General features: G+C 32.8%; 1 protein-coding gene across 1 annotated transcript in view; it reads right to left on the minus strand.

Moving 5' to 3' along the window:
* LOC123562455 (uncharacterized) overlaps nt 1-19844 on the minus strand; it is a 332370-nt gene that overhangs the window by 107971 nt on the left and 204555 nt on the right. The window lies entirely within an intron of this gene.

Below are 19844 nucleotides of genomic sequence, written 5' to 3' on the forward strand. Positions count from 1 at the left end.
TTACCGGTATTGGTATGACATAAAGTAGTCTGCATGTTTACTGTATGATCTTGAAAGGACTATCTCACCATGTTTAATTATTATATGACCTGGTGCTAATTTATGTGGGTACCGTTATAGTATCTCCAAGAGCCTGAAGAAATCACTAAGTTTTATATATTCCATAAGACTGTGTACTAGCCGGATTGACTGGTTATTTATTTCTCTAAAAAACATTACTTGGATAAAATTACTTCTATTATATACAGGTTTTTTATGACACAATGCAGAAACCAATTTACCTGTTACTTTTGTACGCTATATAAAATTTACGAGAACCTCGTGTGAGCGGTATGCATAAATATAGGATTATCAATCCTATAAAACACGGATTTGGATGAGATTAACCCATGGGTAACCTCAAACCGGGCAAGGGTCCTTGTGAGGCATTCTGACCACCCCCACCGCAAGCAAGCCCCTCCTTATCTTTATGGCATTAAATTTTACGATAAAGACAAATTGCGTAAAACTCAATTCAACACATTTACTTGTGTGAAAAGTCTCTAAATTCATATAATTCTTCAGATTTATTTCCCAATCATTTCATTAAATTCGGGATATATGAAAATTTGGTTAATCAAATATCTTTTTATACAGACATTTTCTCAAATTTGGTCAGTAGCATTCAAAATTTACTTGCATGAAGTTCAGCTAAATTCATTTAAATCGTCAGATTTATCGCCGTAAAATTTCATTGAATTTGGGATTGTTTTTTTTTTATTTGAATTTTGGTAAATTAAATTTCTGTTTATAAAAACATTGTGTGAAATTCTATCAGTAACATTCAAAATTTACTTGCATGAAAATCCACTAAATACAAATAAATCATCAGATTTATTTTCCTAAAATTACAATTAAATCAGAAATTTCATAATATTTAAGAGCATCTTAAATGCAAAGGAAATTTAGGTACGGTTTGTAATAAATCCAAAAATTCCTGTAGTGTGTCTTGTGCAACATATTCAATCATACTTCTTACAAAATATTATCCATTCAGTATCTAACGTTGTACTGACGTAGAAGCATGATTTATCGAAAGGCGACAACGTGTTATTATGGGTTAATCTTACACTCTTTAAGCCAGTCAGCAAGATGTTCTCCATTGCAGTAAATAGACAACCAGTCAGTTGTCAGCTGAGATATATCTTCAGATTTGCCACATCTTTGCAACGCACTGGACGCTTGAATACATTTCTTGTATTTAGGGATAACGTTCCTGTAAAGTTAATCATTTCACTCATACATAACATTATCATCAAGTTTACGAATATCAGTTTCAAATAAGCGATAGCGGTATGGTGTAGAAGGAAATCTGGTCAGATGAAGCCGCTTGGTAAAAATCTGACCATTTTTGCAAGTAAGCGTATTCACCTTGCGAAGATTTTATCTTAAGTTCTTAAAAATGATACGAATTAGTTAAATTCGACGAAGTCCAAGAAGTAATTTACTTTCATGTAAACATAGGAGTGTTAGGAAAGGTTGGACACTAGTCGTTTAACTTTATTATGAATAATTGGAATCATGTTACTGAACTTAAAATAATATCATGTACATGTATGTATTTCTCTGCTGTAAACACACGCGTCACAGTGGAATGCACTGCTAAAAATGTCTGAACTGGAACCGGTAAGGCCTTTACAATGTAAACTATGTAAAGAAATACATCTTTGTTATAAAATTATGTTTGATAAAAAAGTAAATTTGCATTTGATTGACCTTTTTCTATTTCAGTTATTGAGAACCTATTTAAATAACAGCTTTTAAGTAATCGTTTAAATTCTTTTCGTTTGAATATAAAATCAAAATGAAAAAAAAAAATATCACCAGAGCTGCCGAGAATCTTTAGCCAATAACTCGTTTGGTTTTATGCTGAACTTAGTTTTTGAGGATTAAGAGTGTTAAGACAAATATCTACGAAGTAAATTTGATGAAACTGCTCCCATGTATATTGTCTTTAATGTAATTTAATAAAATAAATAGGATCACGTTTCTAGTTTTGAAAAAAATGCATATCATTTTTAGTTTGATTCCCCGTGTCAAATATTTCTATCATATTTAACCGTGTGAAAGATAGTTACAAAGACAACACACCAGTAGCAATTTAAACTTATTTGAGGTATGTTTGACGTATTAGTAGGACAAATATCTACTCTATAATTTCTATTTGTCCACTTTTCTTACAGTACTCTAATGTTTAAATAAATCAAGGTTACATCCAATCCTAGATTGTATAAAAAAATTTCCCAGAACCTGCAAAACTACATGAAGCAAAGTATATAAAGTGTATCCTTTACAAAGGTGTCATTTTATCAAGTCAAAGTAATTTTTGTCATGGTAATTAAACATATCATTTTAAAATGCATTCTTTCAAACGTACGGAGAATAGAGTAGAGAACCCATTATTAAAATTCCGAAATATACCGATCAAAAGCCGCTACTCATTTTTTTTACTGCTCAGATAATATTTTCAAATTCTGCAGAGTCTTTATCGCAATTATAAATTGTATTTTTGTCCAAGAAATGCTCGAACTTCAATCCAACAGTGAAGACATTTTGATTAAGGTTGACCTGATAGGCAACAAACCATTAATAACAGGTGCACATTACAAGCCCCATGAGCTAGACACAGCCAACTCAGTAGAATTTGCACAATCCCTTGCTAAAGTAAATAAGCAGTTCACATATATCTGGGTGGAAGGGAATCGGGTATAACTGATTTTGAGTAAATTTCGAGACGTCTAGGCAATGTTACAAAATTAGTGTTGTTTCTAAGTTCATAGTTGTTAGAATTGTGAACTGTTGGAGGAAAAATGTCTATAAGGTAATCTGGAAGCAGTCCGTTATTTCCTTTATAAGCTAATATTAATTTCTGCATAATTCTACGGTCTGCAAGAGAAACCCAGCCAACTTCAGTTAATAAATTTTGAATGGAAACGGAACGAGTCAAACCAGTAACAATGCGAGCTGCTTCATATTGAAGTTTTTCTGTAGTGTCCTTTTCATATTGAGTACAGCTATCCCATACAACTGAAGCATTCTCAAGTAGAGGTCTTAGATACGATAAATAAATGTTGTTAAGAGTAGACCTTTCAACTTTGAATTTTAACATTCTCATCGAGCCGAGTACTTTAGAAGCTGAGGAAGTGATAATGTTTATATGGGTGTGCCAAGAGCCATCATGACTTATTGTAAGACCTAGATGTTTGTGATCGTCAACGAAGTTTAGAGGGGTATTATCAAAGGTTAATGAAGCTATATCTCTAAAGGAGAAAAACATGACTTCAGTTTTAGAAGGATTGAATTTTACAAGCCATTGATTTGCCCAACTGGAAATTTTTTCTAGATCTGAATTTAAAACAGTTTCTATATAAACGGAGTCTGGTGAAGATATAGCAAGTGAGCTATCATCAGCGAATAGTCTAGCGGTACTTATAACAGAATCAGCAATATCATTTACGTATACAAGAAATAAAAGAGGGCCCAAGACCGATCCTTGAGGTACGCCTGCAGTTAATAACCTACTATTTGAAAACGATTGCCCTACAAATACTTTTTGCGATCTATTTTCCAGGTAATCTGTTATCCAACTGACCAAGTTTCCTGAAATACCATACTGCTTCAGTTTAAATATAAGGCCTTTATGCCTAACTCGGTCGAAAGCTTTCGATATATCACAGAAAACCATACAGGTTGCTTTCTTCTCGTCTAAAGATGTACAGATCTGGTTATATATATCTACAAGTTGGTATACAGTGGAGTGTCCAGGAAGAAATCCTGACTGATTTTTATATATAAGATTATTGGTGTTTAGATGATTGTACAAATACTTAAAAATCACTCGTTCCATTACTTTACCTACGCAGCCGATCAAAGAAATTGGTCTATAGTTAGATGGTAGAGATTTTTCTCCTTTCTTATAAAGCGGCATTACATTAGCAATTTTCCATGAAGACGGGTATCTATTTACGATGAGAGATCTATTGAATAAAGTACAAAGTGGCTTAGCTATGGTTTTCGAACATCCTTTCAAAATTTTATGACTAATACCATCAGGCCCACAGGCTTTGTTGACAACTAAGTTATCTAAAACGTCAATTACGTCTTGCTCAGAAATAGTAAAGTGGAAAAGAGTTGTATTAGACTTTGCAACAAACTCAGGTAGAACAGAATTGGAATCGTCGAGAGCTGATACTGATACGAAGTAATCGTTCAAAAATGTAGCTTTATCTACGTCAGAAATAGCAGTGTCATGATTTTCGTTTTCAAGGGGCGGGATTTCTTCTTCGGCTTTAGAATTTTCTTTGACTAGCATTTTTACTGTTTTCCAATACTGTTTAGGATTTGTAGAACTTAAATCATTCATGGAAAATTCAAGAGTATTATAAAATTGTTCGTTTAGGTGTTTTTTCATATTATTGACACGATTTCTTATTTTCTTGTAACATTGCCAATCTGATGGTTTCCCAGACTGGATAGCAATTCGCTTTAAACGATTACGTTTCCTGGATGTAGTACGAATAAGTGAATTATACCAAGGTCTGTCGTTGGGGCGGATTTGTACAATTTTAGTAGGAATGAATGTTTTAGCTAGATCTAAAAATGTTTTTTCAAAAAAAGATGTGGCTACGTCTAGAGAGTCTGAGTTAAGAGCTGACCAATCAGTGGCGTTTATCGAGTTAATTAACTTTTCAAAATCGGCTTGGTGGTAGTTCCACACTCGGCGGGTGTAACATGTCCTGGCCTGGAAACTGCTTTTTACATAAACATAAGTAGCAAAGTGATCGCTTATATTTGACGGCGTTTCAAAAACTTCAGAATCCAGCGGTATTACAGTATTTGTTAATGCAATTACATCAATTAAGGTGCTTGTACTGTGTGTTATTCGAGTTGGTGTATTGATTACATTTGTCATATTATTAAGAATAAGTATGTCTCTAAATTTACGATTTGTTACATTTAACTGATCTTCGTTTATATCGCCAGCTAAAATAATATTATCTGATATTTCTAAGGCCTGGTCAACAAGAACATCACATCTTTGCCAGAAGTCGATAGCAGAGTTTGGTGGCCTATAGACTGTAGCAATAATAAAGTTTTTATTATGATCTTTTTTTTTTAATACACAGAGATTCCTGTAAAATAGTTTCAAGGTCATTTAATCGTTTTGGCTGTAATCCTGAATTACAATATACTAGGATACCACCTGAGTGTGATGAAACATCTTTCCGAAACATATTTCCTAATCCTTCAAGTTTCATCTGCAAGTCAGAAATATTTTGCGATAAGTGAGTTTCGGTAAAACAGATAACATCGAAGTCAAGAAAATTGTATTTGATATAATCTAACTTGTTGCGAATACTCCTTATATTCTGATGTAGTACAGAAAAACAACCATTGGATTCTAGACTAGGCCCAGCATTGGGATGGACATCACCGGACAAAAAAATAATTAATCGCGTGATCATTGCATAATGAATATTGTCTAAGATCAAGTATAGGGGGTACATTTTTGAATCAACAAAATCATCAATATTTGAACGAGCAGAAGTGTCAATCAAAGACACGTACATGAAAATGAAAGCAATATATGAAAATTTCAAACTCGAGTTACATACAAGTTAGGTTACAAGGTGTTACTTGATAATGATGTCTCAATAGAGAAAATGCAGGTATTTCGCAAAAAACGAACATAAATTGTAACTAAAAAATGCAGCTTTTATACAAGCACCCCCGCTAAAGTAATGCAATCCGATCGCCATTCTCCAGGCTCCTAATTCGTTACCTATGAGGATACAATGTCAGGGTAGTGAGGTCGAAGAATGACGAACGGATGCATAAGATGGTTAACAGAAAACAACCGAGACAGACCAGGACGCGGGGACACATAGATGCAGCAGGAGTACATGAGGGACTGCACGATTCAAGAACGCTTGTTACACAATTCATTGCAATATTAACTATTGAATTAGAATTTATTTATTTATTTTGTTGGGTTTAACGTCGCACCGACACAATTTTAGGTCATATGGCGACTTTCCAGCTTTAATGGTGGAGGAAGACCCCAGGTGCCCCTCCGTGCACTATTTCATCACGAGCGGGCACCTGGGTAGAACCACCGACCTTCCGTAAGCCAGCTGGATGGCTTCCTCACGTGAAGAATTCTACGCCCCAAATGAGGTTTCGAACCCACATCGATGAGGGGCACTATTGAATTAGAAAGAAATAAGAGAAGACAAACATTAACCCAAAATGAGAGAAAAAAGGACTGAAATATCATCAACTGGAAATAAATTATCTCTTTACTATTTGGATATTTCTTACACTTATCATTACTTTTAAACCTTAAATTAATACTAAATGGTAGTTTTTATATTTTTTTTAGTTTTAGTTTTAAAAAAAAAATAAAAAAATCTACTAAGTTGAATCTTGCTCAGGTATTACACGTAAAATTCATCAACTGTTACAAAAATATAAAGAACAATCCATCACATACTTATACAACGAATAAAATAAATAAATAGTACATGTTTACAAATCATATCATTCTGAGTATATAGTATATAATATACGACAGCCGTATCAGGCGAGAAAGAACAATAAGTACCCTTTTCTTTAATTATCTCCATGCGTTTTCAAAATTATTAATCTGCAATTGTATTATAATCTGGAAATCGAAAAAGCAAGCAAAGACAAAATAAAAATATACAGTACAGTTCATTATATCAAGATAGATAAGCCTACCAAGCATAAGTTGGCATTTTTGTCCTAATAATCTCCCTTCCAATTAATTTATTTCAAATATAATCCTATGTAGGTAAACATTTCATTAACCTACAACTGAATATTTAAAAAGAACATCTCACCAAATACGCATGAGAAACAAATCTAAACAAACAGAAACAAAGCGGTATTTCTCTGTACGATTTGGGCAATATTATTGTCAATTCCTTCGCGTTTTTACAAGTATCGAATATCTACCTTCAATTAAATAAAAAAAATGGTATGCTTGTACAGAGAGAAATAATAAAGTAGAATTTTAGTATCACTCCGCATTATATATACGGATAGAATTATACAACACATTGCCACTTATTGTATTACATACATTCCGAGAGAGCTACAAAATTCACCGTCCCTGGCCTCCTTCAAGACGCAGCTTAAACTGAACGAATCGAAATGTCCTAAATACTTCTACGTAGGCGACAGGAAATGGCAAGTCCATCATGCTCGTCTTCGTACTGAATGCAGCTCCTTAAACCAGCATTTGTTTAGAAAAAACATTCATCCATCACCTCTTTGTCAATGTGGCACTACGGAGAGTAACCATCATTTCTTCTTTGAATGTCACCGTTATAGTGACATCAGAGTCCGTCTTCTTGAGACTGCTTCAATCTTTTGTACTGTAACACTTCACACCATACTGAATGGAGACAGGAATCTCAGCGATGATATTAACTTCCAGATATTTCAAGCAGTTCAAAACTACATCATGGAAAGTAGAAGATTTTCATGAGCACTTGATTATGTAATATAACTGGCTGCCACCATTTTACAATCCGAATGAATCTTTATACTTTAATGCATTCTCTTTCTTTCTCTGCTTATCTCACTTTAAACTTATACACTCATTAGCCATGGGTGCTTGTTTCACTTTTGTACCCCTTTATTGATATTGTTCTTATATATAGTTCTTTGACTAAGCGCTAAGATTTATTATATTGCTTAAAGATAATATTTCAGACAAGATCATAAACACTGCCGTACTGTACCTACAACAATATGTTTCTGTAGGAGAAGACCTCTATAAGTTGCTTTCGGCTCTGATCCTTTTTCAGGCATTATCTTATGTACCATGTATCATGAATTGTAAATATTGCAATTTTGTTTGAAATAAACTATGTTTAAACTAAACATACATTCCTACCTGTAACTCTGGTATGATAATAATAATACTTATTCAATACTAACTTGTTTTGGTTATCAAGTTTTAGTAACTGGTTTAGGACTTTCCAGTTATATATTTAAAGCATTTCTCATGAATATTGGAAATCCAAATTCTATTTATAACACTATAACTGTATCAGTGTACATAAATAGCAACGTAAACGGGAGTACATAATATGTATTCAAAATAGATATAAATTTATACGAACTGTCACATTTTATGATAAATTGTTGTCATGATTTATAATAGTAATATGGCATATGGAGTGATACCACCTCGGGTCGTAGACAATAACAAATGTATAAGCGAGAAAAAAAACGAAGCAAAAAATGTAGACGTGGACTACGGATCATAAATAATAACTAGTGAATTTACAAAAACTGTTTGAATAAATGTAGAGCATAGCCGAAACAAAAAGCTAGATCTGCATAGATTTACAATACGGATAGGAGAAAAAAGTAAACAAAAAAGTGCAGTTTTACATAATTATATGGAAAACAATGTACATGTCAGTATATACACAACAGATGCCGTCCGCTACGACGACCGATTATCATACATTTTTGATCGAAAAATTAGCAAAAAGTGCGTTGCCTGTGCATGGAAAATAATGTAAATACATTGCTGAACGTAAGTCACTAATGTCGACTGCTACAACGACCTAAAAATAATATTGTCGTCTGTTACGATCTGCTACTGGATAACAAAAACTACATACATATTACTAATTACAAATAGTGAAAAGTGTAGTTGAACATGGAAAACTATGTAAATGTATGTCACCAGTGGATTGAAAAAGTGAAAAATGATGTTGAACATGAAAAACTATGTGAATGTATGTCACCATTGTCGTCTGCTACAACGACCGTTTATCGTCTGATACTGGGGAAAAAAGATTATGCAGAACAAAAACTATATAATTTCTGATTATAGGAGTGCAGTTTTTTTTATTTTTGCTTGAACATAGACACATTGTATATACACTAATATTGTCGTCTGCTACAAAGACCGTTTATGAGACACTGGACTATTTTCAGGTAAAAATATAACGGTACATTCATAATAGAAAAGGCGAGTTTTGATAATACCTTATTCAACATATAAATATAGGTCAGACTATTGTGGAATGTAAGCAAAAGCGATGAATACCTTCTTCGTCATATATATATAGGTCAGACTATTGATGAATGTAAACAAAAAATACAAGATATCACTGTACTCAGTCCCATGTGTTATTGCTTAATACAGTTAATACGTACTTATTTAGAGTGTGCTGGAAGTGGCTTTCCTTCTTGAATGCACTGGATATCGTACATGTCTCTGATAATTACACTTGCATTTTTATTTGGATGGTGGGCTTTTACTCTACATCCAACTATCCATGTTTTTTCTAGTACCTTTGCTCGTACAAGTTGACGTGCTTCGTATGCTAATTTCTCACGCAAAGGAGTCAGGTTTTCCATCACGAATATTCCGCTACCGAAGGGTTTTCTTGCCTTGAAAACACGAGTTTGTGAATTTTATTATAACTTTGCGGTTATAGTTATCTTTTGGTTTGCCCTTTCTGTGGCATTTGTCGATGTCCTCTCTACTTAGACGCACATTGCATGTCGCAGCATGGTTCAAGATTTTTTTTTTTACATCTTCTGTTATTTCACCTGTTTCCCCTGGGATGCCTGAGATGTCGAGGTTTATTCTGCGACCGTATTGCTGGAGTTCATCAAGTTCTCTTTTTGTTTCATTAAGTTCGTTTGTCAGGGATACATTTGCAGCGTGTAAAGTTTGAATATCCTCATTCAACTTTGAGGTTTCTGCCTTGATCATAATGTGAACCTCTTTCATAAGTTCATCTTTAAGCTTTTTAACTAGCACTGGAATTATTCTGTCAGCCAGCGCTTCTATATCAGTCTGAGACAATGAACTCATGTTTGGTACTGATGAAGAAGTAACGGGTGTTTCAGTATCAATATCGGTATCAGGATAGTCAAATGGTTCAAAATAAGATTGTCATCTATATGTAGTCCTTTCCAAAAATGAACGGTTGCCATGGAAACAGTGAAATCATATACATATAATACATATATGTATTATAGTTCAAAAGAGTTTTTTCATGGGAACAATTTTCATTTTAAAAGAGTTGGTCCTGCCTAACAATTTGGTACCTATGAAATCTTTGGGGATGCATGGTAAATGTTTCAGGCCCTCATCTATGTGTTTGATTTAGAAAACATTTCATCAGTCGGCCTCTGTTGGGACATCATTTCTTCGCCAGTGATGATCATATTTTAATGTGTATGCGTATGAGATCTCTATAGCTGCCTAGGCAGGGAATAATGAGCAATTATTGCCATAATTGGCCGTAACTTCTTTATTACAACATATGCAGTGTACGATTTTGTATATATACCAGACTTGATAAGTTGATTTATATCTAGATTCGATTGTGATCCACGAAACGATGTTATTTGAAACATAAAACCTAACATTAGTTATGAGCACTATCGTGGATTCATGACCCTCTTGTTTTAGAATTATCTATTTGTTTTATATTTCGAATTTAAACAAAAAGAGGATAAATCTAAAATAATGTAAGATTAAAGCCATAATCCGGTAAAATTAAACAACTTACTTTCGATTTATTTTCCACTTGTTTTACAAGCAAAGTTGCAAATATGGGAGAAATCTTTGGAACTCATATCATTGATCGAATAATCCGACGGTTTAATAAATTGTTAGGCGCTATTTGTCTGGCTAAGATAAGTGAATTAAAGTTGGTATGATAATATTAAAAGTGTCTTATTAAGAAATAATAAGTTCCGAAACGTGATTTATCGTAGAATAACCCGGGTTTTGAGTTCTTATGGGTAAGAATATATCACGAAGGCCGAGTGATGTATTGTTTCGCATAAGAAAGAAAAACTTCGGTATTTCTACGATAAATCATACTTGGGAACTTATTATTTCGATTCTAACACGACATACTAGTATCAACAGTACTAGTGTTAGAAAAAAATGCTATTTTTTACGACCGTGCTACGCACCTGGATTGGATGACATCATTGCACGCGAGTGGTTTATTGCAGAATAACCCGAGATAGATTTTGCTCTACATGTATGTAGGTTATTTGCTGGTCGTGTTAGAATGGTAAATTTATGCATATTCAGTACTATTTTTATATTAATACATGAGCTACATTGTTATTTTGCTACAGACATCTCATAACTTAATGTACTTCCCCTGTAGCAATACGTTCGTTCAGTTTTCCCATTTGTTATCAAAATTACGTTTAATATACCAAACCTAGACATATAATAACGAAAACCAAAATCAATTGTTACTTCAAGTAAATTCAAGTAAAAAAATAATTGAATGAGAGTCTAATAATTTAGGGAGATAAAAATGTTAAACCATTTGAAATATTTATGTTTCTGTTATCTCCCTTAGACAAACCTTTATCTTGGGTTATACATGACGAAATAGCAGGATGGGTTAAAAAAAATTTACTATAATGATAAGCCTAAAAAAACTTTTAAAATTTTTTAGATGAACTGATGTTATTTCAATTAATAAATATCAAATCATGTATATTCTTTCTTCAGGCTTTCTTATTATCAAAATGATTATCAAAATAATTTAGAATAATTTATTTTATTTAACCTTATTACCTAATGAGTGTTTAAAGACATACATTGTATTTAAATATTCACTCATAAATAATATGGTTACTTAATTTGGGCCTAAATTCCAACTTGGTATCTTGCATTTTTGTCCACAAACCGCATGTCATAAAATTTAACGAACTACTTTTATTGATTCTTATATAGCAAAACTGTAAAGTGGGATACATCTACCTACACATTAATATAATATACCCAGCGTATAGGGACTTGAACATATACTACCATACTTCAGTGCATAACCTGCTCTATCCTCTAGAGAAACTGCAGATTTTAAACGGTATCTAGGTTTCATACCTATATTTACTTGAATAGTATGTTTTGGAAATAAGGATTTAAACTAGGTCAAAACCCTTCTAGATTTAGTGAAATAATCAAATATTCCAAGTTCGAATACTACTCAGTCACCTTCTATTACATCTTCGTAAAATCAAAAGCTACCCAAGTTACAAATCTTGGTCGGAGTCATAACTGCACGTTCATGTAGGGTATTCCTATATATCCTTACCACATGGGCTAAAACTAGGTGAAAACTTTCCAGAAAACAGTGGTATTTTAAGAGCGAATTTGTCTCAATCATCTGATAAGACTATCTAGGTTTACCCAAAGGGCACTGTCATGTAATATACCCATGATGGTATATTACATGACAGTGTTGAACAGGCAATACCTCGTGAAGTACAATCAGGAGTTGATAGAAATTGATATTTGAAATCGAGTTCATTGAAGAACGTAACTGATATTCAAGCTCAGTTAAAGTTGATTGCGCAATATAATAGTTTTAAAACATGAATGTATACACAGAACATCGTGTTTTATGGATCTATCTAAGGTGTGCCGACTTTTTATATGCCCGAAGGGACGTATTATGTTATTGTCCCGGTGTCCGTCCGTCCGTCCGTTAGCAATATCGTGTCCGCTCTGTAAGTCTTGAACCCCTTGAAGGATTTCAAAGAAACTTGACACAAATGTTCACCACACCAAGACGACGTGCAGAGCGCAAGTTTCGGATGTTTTATTTCAAGGTCAAGGTCACACTTAGGGGTCAAAGGTCATATGAGTGTGTTTCGTGTCCGCTCTGTAACTCTTGAACTGCTTGAAGGATTTCAAAGAAACTTGGCACAAATGTTCACCACACTGAGACGACGTGCAGAGTGCTTGTTTCGTATGACTAGCTTCAAGGTCAAGGTCACACTTAGGAGTGAAAGGTCATATATGACTTTGCTTTGTGTATATTGCTGCATTGCAGTGTTCTTGTTTTAGCTCGACTTTTCGAAGAAAAGGTAGAGCTACTGCACTCGCCCCAGTGTCGGCGTCGGCGTCGCCGTAGGTTTAAGTTTTTGATGAAGAAATATCTTTGTTACTATCAAAGCTATTGACTTGAAACTTAAAACAGTTATTTACTATCAAAATCTACACCAGGAGAAACAATCCCCATAACTCTGATTTGAATTTTGATAGAATTATGTCCCTTTTTAACTTAGAATTTTTGGTTAAAGTTTTTTATAGTCAAATTTCTATGTTACTTTCAAAGCCTCTGACTTGAAACTTCAAATACTTATTCATCATCAAAGTCTACACCAGGAGACACAATCCCATAACTCTGATTTGAATTTTGCAGAATTATGCCCCTTTTTAACTTAGAATTGTTTGTTAAAATTTTTGATAAAGTCAATTATCTCTGTTACTACTAAAGCTTTTGACTTGAAACTCAAAATAGATATTTACTATCAAAGTCTTCACCAAGAGACACAATTCCGATAACTCTGAGTTGGATTTTGACAGAAATATGCCCCTTTTTAACGTAGAATTTTTTGTTAAAAGTTTTGATAAGGTCAAATATCTCTGTTACTATCAAAACTATTGACTTGAAACTTAAAATACTTATTTACCATCAAAGTCTACACCAGGAGAAACAATCCCCATAGCTCTGATTTGAATTTTGACAGAATTATGCCCCTTTTTAACTAAGATTTTTTTTTTTATAAAGTCAAATATCTCTGTTACTATAAAAGTTTTTGACTTGAAACTCAAAGCAGTTATTTGCTATCAAAGTCTACACCAGGAGACACAATTCCCATAACTCTGTTTTGAATTTTGACAGAGTTATGTCCCTTTTCAACTTGGATTGTTTTTACTGGCAAAGCTCTAATTCAGAGCCAAGCACTGAGAGAAGTCGAGACAGCTCTTGTTATTTGGCAGATCCCTTTTTGTTCTCTTAAAATATTTTTTTGAATTACTTCCCTTTTTTGTTACTATAAATAGCTTATTTTGAAACTTTTTTTATAATTGGCAGTAGGGAAAAACCGAAACCACTTTCCTGTGGCACAACATGGATGGTACATCCAATTTTTAGATGTATTTTGACATAACTTTACCTTGTAAGAATTTTTTGGAGGACTTAGCATTTTTTTTTTTTTTTTTTTTTTTTAGAATTCCTTCTTTTTGTTGTTCCTGTCCTTGAGGCTTCAACAGTCAAGTTCTTTAAATTTTGCTCCCAGCCCTTGTTTGATAATTGTTTTTGTTTTCTAACTATTGTTATCAAGTAAATCTAAGTTCATATTACAGAAGCAGCAGTGTCTCACTGTTAAGCAAAACATTTTTCCTCAAGGTTTACTATATATATTATTCCTAAAAATATATAGGTCATTTATGAAGCACTAATGTAAACACCAAATATTGAATATCCGAAAGTGAAAGTTTATCAAAAGATAACTGTGTGTTTTTTATTTGAATTTGTAAATTTGAATAATTACTTAGTTGTGACCCTTACCTTTACTTCTGCAGTTTGATGTTATCATTTTGGTATAAAATATATACAAGTTTGTAACGTTGACATACTACTTTTAAAATGATGCATATATATACAATCATGGCCTAGTTCTTTTTTTTTGTTAAATGTACACGTTTATGGCAAAAACAAATTCCCTGAACATGTAAAGCTAGCTAAATTTCATTTCATGAGTTATTTATATTCATTGCTACTTTTCAATGTCCATTTGCCCATTCTATCAAAACATCTAATTGAGAGCAAAGTAAGAGTCTGTTATTTCCACTTGATTTAACAAACACTGTTACATTTTACTATCTTTAACTGTGTAAACGCTGTAGCACCTTTTTCGCCACGAATAGCGTTCATATTTACACAGATAGGATAACATTTAAGGTTGATTATGGAATAGAGCGGAATTGTAAAGATAGAGTTATGTGCCCTTGATTTATCAAAACCTGATATATTTCACTACTTTTGCATTCTGGAATCTTCATTTCTTTGCCAATCATAATGACATTTATGTTAATAAAACCCCAGTCAAGTTCGATTACGGGACAACTTGAAGAATATTGTCTAGAGTTCTGTTCCCATAATTTATTGAAATATACAGGATTTTACCATTTTAACACTCTCGCAATTCCATTTCTTATTTCTGAAAAGATCTGCACACTTTAGCCCTATAAAATATTTTATAAGTTTGAGTATGTACGAAAGTCTAGAGTGTACTCTTGATTCATCAACAATACTATTTTTCAAAATCGACCACTTTAAATTCTTTGCAAACCTTATTAAAATCAGGCATGTTAATATTAATTACATCAAGTTTGATATCGGACAAGGTGGTGAAGAGTTATGTGATTTGAATTTTTGAGGTTCCTTCATTTTTTCACCAATCCAGATTACATCGGCCAGAAAGGCCCTATTTATCTAGAGTTATATTTAGTACAGGGAGCAGAAACGTCTACCATGCATCTCCCCTAGACTTTTTTCATAGGTACTAAATTGTTCGGCTGGACCAACTTTTTCTAAATAAAACTTTTTTCCCCGAAAAACTCCTTTGAACTATATTTGATTTCACTTTTTCCAAGGCAACCGTTCATTTTTAGAAAGGACAACAATATAGATGATATCAGTCATATATTGGTAGGTTTAGGTGATAAAACAATAAAATTGAAATAGAAATGGCATTGACCTTGCAAAACTAGTATTTTATGTAAACTTATTTGCATATTCATGAGTATTAATAAAAATGTTAAAAAATGACATTTTTTGTTAGAAAATAACATTACAGTTTTGATCTGGTCTTTAAGTCTCTCAGTGTTTTTTACAATAATATTTTGTTACTCTTATAGTAATATTTTTTCCCATTAATATTCATGAATATGCAAATAGTTAATTATTAAAAAATACTCGTTTTGAAAGACCAATGTCTCTATTTTGATACATTTTTATTGTTATATCACCAATAATTACCAAGATATGATTGATTATCATCTATATGGTTATCCTTCCAAAAATTAACGGTTGCCATGGAAACAGTGAAATCATATATTATAGTTCAAAAAAGTTTTTTTATGGGAACATTTTTTTTTATTTTAAAAGAGTTGGTCCTGCCGACCAATTTGGCACCTATACAAAAAAGTCTAAGGGGATGCATAATAGACGTTTCTGGCCCCCATCTGTGTGCTTGGTTTAGAAAAGATTTCATTAGTCGGCCTTTGTTGGACATCATTTCTTCTCCAGTGATGCTCATATTTTAATGTGTATGCGTATGCGATCTCTGTAGCTGCCCAGGCAGGGAATAGTTAAGTCAGACTGGCTGAGTTTTATTCTTTTAAATGAGCAATTATTGCTATAATTGGCCGTAATTTATATATTACGACATATACAGGGTACATTTTTGTACATATATCAGACTTGATAAGTTGATTCATATCTGGATTTCATTGTGATCCACGAAACTTTATTATCTGAAACTTGTTATTAATTAAGAGCAATTGTACTCGGGTTTGCAATATCGTGCAATCATGACCCTCTTGTTTTAGAATTATCTAATTTCTTGATATTTTGAATTCAAATAAAAAGAGGATTAATCTTAAAAAATAAAAGATCAAAGCCACAATCTGGTAAATTTAACCACCTACTTTCGATTTATTTTCCATGCGTTTTACAAGCAAAGGTGCAAATATGGGAGAAATGTATAAATCTTCGATACGATCGATCCGACGGTTTAATAAATTATTAGGCACCATCTTTCTGACGAAGATAAGTGTTTATATAAGTGAATTAAAGTTGATATGAAAATATCAAAAGTGTCTAATGGTAAATTTAGGCAAATTCAGTACTATTTCTATATTAATGTATGAGCTACAGTGTTATTTTTTTTATAGACATCCCATAATGCCACCGTAGCAATAACTACGTTTAGTTCTCCCTCTTTTATCAAAATTACGTTTAATATACCCTATCCAGACATACAATAATTCTAAATTTAGAAAAATAATTGAATGAGAGTCTATGATATAAGGAAGATAAAAATGTTAAACTGTTTGAAATATTTATGTTCCTGTTATTTCCCTTAGACAAACCAGCGACGAAAAAGCCGGATGGTTTGGTAAGCATAAAATACCTTAAGAATTTTGCTGACCTGTGTTATTTCAAATAAATAGATACCTAGTTCCTTTCATCAGGGTTTCTACACACAACATACCATCTTATCATCATAATAACTGAGTATTATTTATTTCATTTAACCTTATTACATAATGAATATTTCAATATTTTAAAACATATTGGAATATTCACTCATAAATGATACGGTCACTTAAAGTGGGCCTAATCTTGCTTTTTGTCTTTTCATCCGCAAACTGCCTGTCATAAAATATTAATTGAATCCTTTTATTGACAAATGTAAAAGAGGATAAATCTACCTATGCATCCATACATTATACCCAGCAAGCATATAGGGACTTGAACATAAAGATACTGCAGACTTTAACTGTATCCAGGATATATACTGTATTGTATGTTTTGGTGGTAAGGACTCGAACTAGGCCGAAAACCTTCCAGATATAGAGAAATAGTCAAACATTCCAAGTTCGAATATTACCCGTCACCTATGACCTCTCCTCAAAAGTTAGATCTACCCAGGTACCAGATATTGGTCGGAAACATAACTACACGTTCTTCTACATCATATTTCTTTACCGTATGGGCTCAAACTGGGTCGAAAACCTTCAAGACTTAAACATGGTTAAAATAGTAATATTTTAAGGATTATTGCTTCTCGGTCATCTTATATGACCTAGAAGGGCTACCCCAGGACTATACATTGTACCTAGTACTGACCAGGGTCTGTACGTATACGTATACTATGGTAGTTGGTAATTTATTCGAAACTCAGTCAGCATTTCGGGTTTAACTTATTATCTTTCAGTCGAAATAAACATAAACCTGACACTTTTTTTGTAAAAAAAATATGTGAAACAAAAGATAAAAAACATTGGCCTCAACCGAGTGATACTTTCCTGTTCATCATGTATAGCAGGCGAGTATGACATACTTAGTATTTAGTGATATTTACTTTACCGAATAATCTTCCGTTTTATTGCATTTTATAATGTAGATTATTATTCAATCTGAAACGAGTTGATCGATTATTATCAAGTCTAATGCGTCGACCAACTGTTATCTGAATACCGCGTGCCGCTTCTAGGCGGTGTTGTTATCTACATCTGGAAACCGCACGCCGCGTACATGCGTCTTTACAGTAATAGCTCTGAATTCCGCATGACGCATTCAGTCGTCACATTTCAATTGGTCTTAAATAAAATCTTTTAGTTCTTTCTAACAAGTTGGACCAATCAAATTTTTTGTTGCGTAACATTTTTAAAACATAAATAAAATCGGATGTTGTGAAAAAGTAAATGCTTTCGTTGAAGAAAGCTGTAAAAGCGAGCGTCGTTCTAGTTAAAATTTGTGATTTCTCGAAGCCTGGAAATTACGGATTATTCTTTATATGATCGCAACATAAAAAAAGAATGAATAAATAAATAAATACCAACAAATATTCATTGAGAAATGACAGTTGAAATAATGCAACCCAAAAGTATATACTTTTTCGCTCGTCGCTATGCGGCAAATAATGCCATCTGCGGGATCAAACAATTTTACGGCTAAATGAGTTTTATTCTCATTATTATCATTCTTACGTTTTGTTACAATAAAATTATCATTAAATATTGTGCCAGAATTTCATTTAAATCTGTCAAAATCTAGCAGAGATAAGTATAAAAACCCAGCTATGGAGCTAGAAAAGGTGTTGAGTATATTCTTTATAAGTACGGTTCTAAACATTTGAGTGCGGAAAAAAATTGAATTATAAATGATCGGGTTTTGTTATAAAAAATACACGTCAGTAAAGACAGACGTACATAATTACTACACGAAAATAACGTGTAAATGTCATACCGAAATGCCAATTTACTTTTAATTAATTATTTCGACAGCTTGTTTGTGATACTTTAGAAACTCCACAAAGTTGTTTCAAAATTCAAATTTTCATCAAGTACATGTACATGTTTTCTGAAAATTAGCCCAAAATAATCTCATTTTCAGCACAATAGTTTCCGTCTAAAATAGCTAAACTATTCATTTTATTATATCTTCATACTAAACACATACGCTATTTTTTTATGAAAATAACTTTATTTGGATGCGTTTTGATTGCCTGGATGCGTATAAATGAGTAAAATCAGTGTTAGAAAATGACCATAATATGTATTTAAAATTATTTTTAAGAGTTGTTCATATTTGTTGTTTAAATATGTGCATGATAAAATTTAGCATTTTATAAATGTAGTTTAGCCAAAACAAAATCTGATGAGAGAATACTGTCATTTGTTTTGTGTCTTTAATTCAACAGTCTGTTGAAATGACTGTACTACAAAGCTGCATGAAATTAACTCTGTTACGTAGCTACTTCAATTTACTTACAAAGAGTGCAAATTCCATAGCTATTAGCACATATTTGATGTCATAAGTCACTAATTAACAACACTATCCCAAGCAAAAAACTACAAAATCAATGTTATCTCTCTAAACATCTCTCGGTATTCAGGGTAGATTGGCTTATCAGCCTCCTAGGTGGCTGAAGGATAAATATCAACAGAGAAGAAGTGGAGATAACGCTTTAGGGCAGAATGAGTTAAACATGGTTTAAAACCCTGTAAAATATCCATTAAAATAGGAAAAACCGTTAATTAACCCCATTAATTCTTGCATCACTTTATTTAACAGGTTTCACAATATTAATGGGTTACATGTTAAAATACCATTAAAACACCCATTTTTAACCATGAATCATGCCATTAAAAATTTAGTTTGGTAGCTAAAATAGTTAATGGCTTT

This window comes from Mercenaria mercenaria, chromosome 2 (assembly GCF_021730395.1).
Source record: "Mercenaria mercenaria strain notata chromosome 2, MADL_Memer_1, whole genome shotgun sequence".
Taxonomy (NCBI): Eukaryota; Metazoa; Mollusca; class Bivalvia; order Venerida; family Veneridae; genus Mercenaria; species Mercenaria mercenaria.